General features: G+C 42.5%; 1 long non-coding RNA gene across 1 annotated transcript; it reads left to right on the forward strand.

Annotated features, from left to right (window-relative positions):
• The first annotated feature begins 1,095 nt into the window (after positions 1-1,095).
• Positions 1,096-4,160, forward strand: LOC118310116. Its single transcript, XR_004793711.2, has 3 exons — positions 1,096-1,270; positions 2,650-2,854; positions 3,326-4,160. It is a non-coding gene; the product is annotated as an uncharacterized LOC118310116 (long non-coding RNA).
• The last annotated feature ends 2,414 nt before the right edge of the window (positions 4,161-6,574 follow it).

The following is a 6,574-nucleotide window of genomic DNA, read 5'->3' on the forward strand; positions in this document are numbered from 1 at the left end:
TTTGAGAAAATTATTATTTTGATAAATTGATTGCAGTTGTGAGGTTTCTGGGGAAACAGTGTTTGTACTACATCACTTGTATAACTGTAAGACAGAGGAAGTAGAGCCTCCATTTCACCTTGGAGGATGAGCGAGAACCAGACTAGTACACATCCATCAGAGTTCCAGGATGACGTCAGGTCATTTATCTCAGTGACTCAGGAAATAACAAAGACAGTTTCAGGATGCCGTAGCACACAGAGCCAATAGCAATCCTGAAATGAGATAGATAAATCACATCTTACTGTCACTTTGTACTAGCAAGGGACCTACCATTCATTATGAGTTAGGGACATGAAGTGCACTGAGCAGCCAACATAATACAATACACCGATAATGTAATAACTGCTCACTCAGTAAAATAAAGTTGTGAATATAGATGCACCAGGTGACTGTCTGGGATCTTGAGAATGAGTGTGCAATGAATTTTAGTAGGTCATTTCAGACAGGGTCTTTGATGGTATTGTCTTAAACAAAAGAAGAACAAAGTACTGTGAATGATGGGGTTGTTGCAAACCTTTACAGTGGATTAATCGATTGAATGGACAACAATTTAACATGTTAGAATCCAGCTCTGATACAGCATTCATGAAGTTATATCATACATGCACCTAATTAAACATTTTCTTGGCGTTCTCATTTTAAATGTCATGATCTCGTGTTTTGTATTTAATCTTTTATTTTGAATTAGTTTTTGTACTTCCTGTTTCCCTGGCTCGTGTCTGTTCACTTTGTTTTTCCTCGTGTCTCCTGCCACTGTCATGATCCCTTGTTTTGATTTCCTGTTTTACTTTGAATTAGTTTTGTGCACTTCCTGTTTCCCTGTCTTTTGTCGGTACCTTGTGTCTCCTGCCACTGTCCTGATTCCGTGTTTTGTATTTCCTGTTTTATTTTGAATTAGTTTTTGTACCTCCTGTTTCCCTGGCTCGTGTCTGTTCACTTTGTTTTTCCTATGTCTCCTGTTCCTAATGTGTCTCACCTATGTTCAATTTGCCCCGCCCACCGTGTGTGTATTTAGTCTCTGTGCTTCCCTTTGTCTGTGTCAGATCGTCTGTTGTTTTTCCCCCAGTCTATCCTGTGATGTCTGCTCCTGTTATTTTCCCTGGTCAGCGTCGTTGTTGTTTTGCCACAGTTTGTCCTTTTGCCCCTGGCTCTAGTTTTTTCAGTTTATCGGTTTGCTACATGTCATGGACACCTTTAGTTGGATTTTGTTTTTTTCGTTTGAAACATCGTAAGTCTGTTTTCTTTTCTATTTTATCAAAGACTACGTTAAGTGCTTTCCTGCTTGTCGTGACAAAATACTTTTTACTTGGTGGCTTAAATCCACTGCAGCTGCTACTAAATGACACAAAATTAATTCCTGACTTTGTCAGTGTCCATGGAAGTTGAATGGAGAATTGTTTGACTGAGTGTATAATTGAGCCCTAAAAAAAAACAAGAAAACGGGATGTTCTACTCGGCTGTGGCAGCAGTAACATTAGATTTCATAGCTAACAGAGCAGAATTTAGAAGAGGAGTTAAGACTTTGTTGTGGCCTTAATGGCTGCATTTCGACCAAAAGTATCTGGAACAAGTAGTCTGTGGGAAATTTTTCAATGAAGTAAAAGGTTCCTGCACACCTTTGTTTACCCGCATTACCCCTTCAGTCTAAAGAGCAGGGGCCTGTTCCAGGAAGCAGGTTTTGCTAAAACTCTGAGTATTTTAACCCTGAAAAGAGGGAAACTCTCAGTTTTCCGTTCCAGAAAGCGAGTGAACATTAGCTGTAGGTCAGTTACCATGGTAATTTATGCTGTGAACCTAACCTGCTCGCTGGCGAGTTTCTTCTTAACTCCTCCCTTTTCCTGAACCCGATCTTGCCGTCAAAAAATTACGTGTCCTTTCCTCGTCAACCCGATCTATACAGAAGCAGAGAGAGGCTGTTGCAGCTCAGTGGGCTTGGGGATCTCATCACTGCTCTTTGCAGATGATGTGGTCCTGATGGCCTTCAGCACTCACTGGATCAGTTCGCAGCTGAGTGTGAAGCGTTTGGGATGAGGATCAGCACCTCTAAATCTGAGGCCATGGTTCCCAGCAGGAAACCGGTGGATTGTTTACCCTAGGTAGGAAATGAGCCCTTACCTCAAGTGAAGGAGTTTAAGTACCTCGGGGTCTTGTTTACGAGTGATTGGACAATGGCCGGAGAATTGGAGCAGCGAGGGCGGTGGCACTCACTTTGCTGCACTGTTGTGACGAAAAGGGAGCTGAGCCTCAGTCATCCGTGAGGAACTTGGAGTAGAGCCGCTGCTCCTTTGCGTAGAAAGGAGCCAGTTGAGGTGGTTCGGGCATCTGGTAAGGATGCCCCCTGGTCGCCTCCCCTGGTATATATATATATATAATCTCTCCACCCAGGACTAGGTGGAGAGATTATATATCCACACTGGCCTGGGAACGCCTTGGAATCCCCCAGTCAGAGCTGGTTAATGTGGCCCGGGCAAGGGAAGTGTGGGGTCCCCTACTGAGGCTGCTGCCCCCGCAACCCAACCCCGGATAATCAGTTGAAGATGAGATGAGATGAGATATTGTTACATCATCCACCTGTGAACATGCACCGACCTCTAAACGGTCTTCCAGCAATTAAATTTGCAGGTATGCCTGCCGGGAATCCCGCCTCATGAGGGATTTTCATCAGCAGCACCCTGACCAACCCACTAGGACCTTGGCTGCCCCTATGAATCCCCGGTGGGAGGCTCCCCCTGCTCCTTCTCTTGAAACCCCGAATGAAGAGGAACCATCCTCGTTGGGGGAAGGAGCAACATCTGACGGCGAGGGACGTTCTGTGAGTAAGGCATACAGTTCTTTGATTTCCATGTCGAATTGAGCCAAGGTTTTCCTTTCCTTCCTTCCTTTCTGGGATAGTTCACCAGGGTCAGTGACTTAATGAGTCCCACACGGTGAAGAGGCTGATAACCATAACGTTTTACTTTCACTTTTGCCTTCGTTCATGGTAAATTATACTTGCTTTCATATAGTATTTGTTTGTTAGTCAAGTGATTGTCTGTTGTCTAAGAATGGTCAATTCATTGTATCATGTTCAGACTGTGGTGAATTGAGTATTGATAATTATAGGCTGTATTATCAGTGCGCAGCTGCCGTCTCTGTTTAAGCCACCAGATGTCACTGCTCATGAGGCTGGTTGATTATTAAACTGTTGTGGTGATGTGTGTACATTTATTTGTTGATATCTGTTTGTTTTCACTGAGGCGAATTAAGCTATTACATTTAATATTTCCTCTCCTTGGTCCTGTAGAACCACATTCATCCACCTCTACAATAAAGGAGACTGCACAGTGGCACAACTGTTGTTTGTGTGTTCTGACCGACACTCAGTGGTGAGCGTCACTCATCCAATCAGCCAGTTCAGACAGAGCTGTAAACCCTCAGCTACAGTTGGCCTTTCATAATCCCTCTGAGGCAGCAGTTAAGGTTTTGTCTTTATCCTCATCACCACCACCACCACCACCACGACCCCGTGATGAAGAAGAACATTCTGTGTCAGTAAACTTTAAACCATATTTGGCAACATTTCTGGAGTATTAGGTACCATCAGCGACTGTTGAGAGATAAGAAAAGGGCATAATCGGGAAAAGGAATATGAACTTATAACACTTACATCTTATGTAGCCACTGGTGTCCTGGGGGTCAATTGGCTTGGATGGGCTCCCTCCAGGAATGCCCTCAGCCACTGGTGTCCCAATGTTCTGGTTGTGGCAGCTTTCCACCCGTTTCGCAGGCCTCTGCCCTCTTTCTATTTGCTGATGTCAAATGTTAATCTACTAAACAGGATATTTAAGGACATTCATGTGTTGATGCAGCATTCTGCTGGGGGTTACAGCTACTACAACTTGACACTGATAACTGTACCTTACCTGTTTTCACTATATTTTTATTCCTCATTTTCGGCTGTAGCCACGTTATTTTTGTGCACCCTAATAAAAAAAAAAAAATTGTAATTCATTGCACTGCTTTCAGTTGTGAGCAACGGGAATTTAACCTTGGTCACCTGCGCATTATACCACATTGCTCATCATTACACCACTGTGTTATACTGTCGAGCTTATAATAAAATGTCTTCAAGTTTTAAATCAATTGACTATTTCATTCAGTCTTACATGTTGAGTCGGGCAGCAATTGCTTCCCACACCAACTGTCCCTCACTTGGTCCTTAGCTGTGTTGCTCTGTCATCTCAAAATGTGCTAATTTTCTCCATATGCACAAAGTAATATTTCCAACTTTAATGGTGTGAAAAATTAGGCCCTCATTTTCTCTCCAGTTGCCATGGCGACTCGTGGTATGGGAGCTCCATAGATGATGGCTTTTTATAGTCAGCGGGCACATGCGTAACTCAGAGTGAACATACTCAGAGTTGATCTAACTAACTCAGAACAGCTGTTCTGGAACCAAAATCTCAGAGTTTCCAATCTGAGAGTATGTCAACTCAGAGTTTAGAGTTAGGTTCAGAGTTTGTTAAACCAGCTTTCTGGATTACACTGCAGCGGAAATTACGTAAAGTAACTTGATGATGTGCTAACAATCGACGGCTTCAACAAGCTGTTCCACTCCAGCCCACTGGGTGGCGTTAATGGAGACGCCTATACAACAAGGATGACATAAAATAAATCGTGCAACAAAGAAAACTGTAGACATGGTGGAGATTCATATTGTGCCTTTGTTGTTCAGAAAAAGACAAACTAGTAACAAAGCATGTTCAAAACACCAACTGCTAAACTAAGAGTAAAATTTTTTTTTGTGGTTATTGACCCGCTGAAACAAATCGCTGTAGTACACAACCAATAAGTCATGTCCAGTGCTGCAAGACCCACCCTGAAGGTCACTGTACTTAAACGTAAAGGGGTCGGGGTGAAGCAGGGTCGAAGCGGGGAAATCAGTCCAAACAGTGGAAAGTCTGTCATCGATGCAAAGAATGTCTTCTGCGAATCAGATCTGGAAGGGCTACATCCAAAAGGTTTTGTCATTCTGAAATCGGAAATCTGACAGATGTGTTTTTGTTTATACTGGGATCGTGTTTGTGTAGTTTAAATCCATCATTTTGCATGTGCTCAACTGACTGCAACACTCCGAAGGCCTTTGAGGAGAAACTTTCCAAGTGTGAACAGTTGTCCCGATTCATCACGTCTTGCCGCTTTCTATGATGAAACACTTTTTATCTCGCATTTAAGCGTGGCAATTCATACACCCACCACTTTCAGACACGGTCATACGTTATTTTTAAGCATAACTGGCCTTTAGAAGAAGGAATGCATCAAACTTAAACTTTTGAAACACTTTTCTACCGGGTCTTCTACTTACTGTTTATGCCAGCATACCCAAATCCTTTAACCATATTTAAATTCAGTCCATGGTGGGATTAGTGTTTACATTACAAGCAATCTGGGTACAGTGTGAGAGGTTGACAATGATGAAGAATTATGTGGCTGTTTAATTAGGGCGGGTTTTACTGCACATGATGGACAGCAAGGTTAATGGTCTAACAGAAGAATCAATTTCAGACAAAAGGTTTTACGGCTAATACTTTGCTGTTTACCACCTCAGATACACACACGCACACGCACAGCAAACACACACACACTGAGAAGGTGATCACTGAAAGAGCAATGTGCTGACTTAATGTGTTTCCAGTCAAAATTATACAGGAATGAAGATTGACACACCGACATGAAATTACAGTTAATCAGCAATAGAACATAAGGACGCACACACACACACACACACACACACACACACACACACACACACACACACACACACACACACACACACACACACACACACTGGTTCTTAGAAACTAGACTGAGACAACATATCAGGATACTGTGTGTGTGTGTGTGTGTTTGGGGGGAGATGTCAAAAAGCAAATCCTCATGATGTAATGAGGTATTATGTTATGGATACATTTTAAAGACATTAAGGTGAGATTTTAGGTCAGAGTAAGGGTTTGAGGTAGGCAAATAGTAGTGTGCGTGTGTGTGTAATTGTCTTTCTAGTGTAAAACCATCGTTGTTAGGACATTTTCATCAGTGCTCAAAATTTAAAATGGCTGTTTAAGGGTGAAGACTTGATTTTGTGGTTAAAATTGGGTTTTAGTTGTCATAGTTAAAGTTAGGGAAAGGGATAGCCCTTTACTCTAACAGTCCATTATGTCAAGGAATGTCCTCACAACTATAGAGAGACAATTGTGTGTGTGTGTGTGTGTGTGTGTGTGCGTGCGTCTGTTGTTTTAGCAACGTTTGCAAACCAAAATGATGATTTAAGATTTCCAATGAGAGTTGTTTTTTGCATTTGGGACCAAGGATATCCACCACTACCAATACAAACACACACACACACACTGACCACAAGCACCACATTGTCAGCATCAGTCAAATTAACGCTGAGCTACTGAAAACCAATCCATTTCATGCTGCCTTCTTCTCTCCCTAGCTCTCTCCCATACACGCGCACACTCCGTATGGTAAATTGGTGTATGATTCACACATC

The sequence above is a fragment of the Scophthalmus maximus genome, chromosome 6 (assembly GCF_022379125.1).
Source record: "Scophthalmus maximus strain ysfricsl-2021 chromosome 6, ASM2237912v1, whole genome shotgun sequence".
Classification (NCBI taxonomy): domain Eukaryota; kingdom Metazoa; phylum Chordata; class Actinopteri; order Pleuronectiformes; family Scophthalmidae; genus Scophthalmus; species Scophthalmus maximus.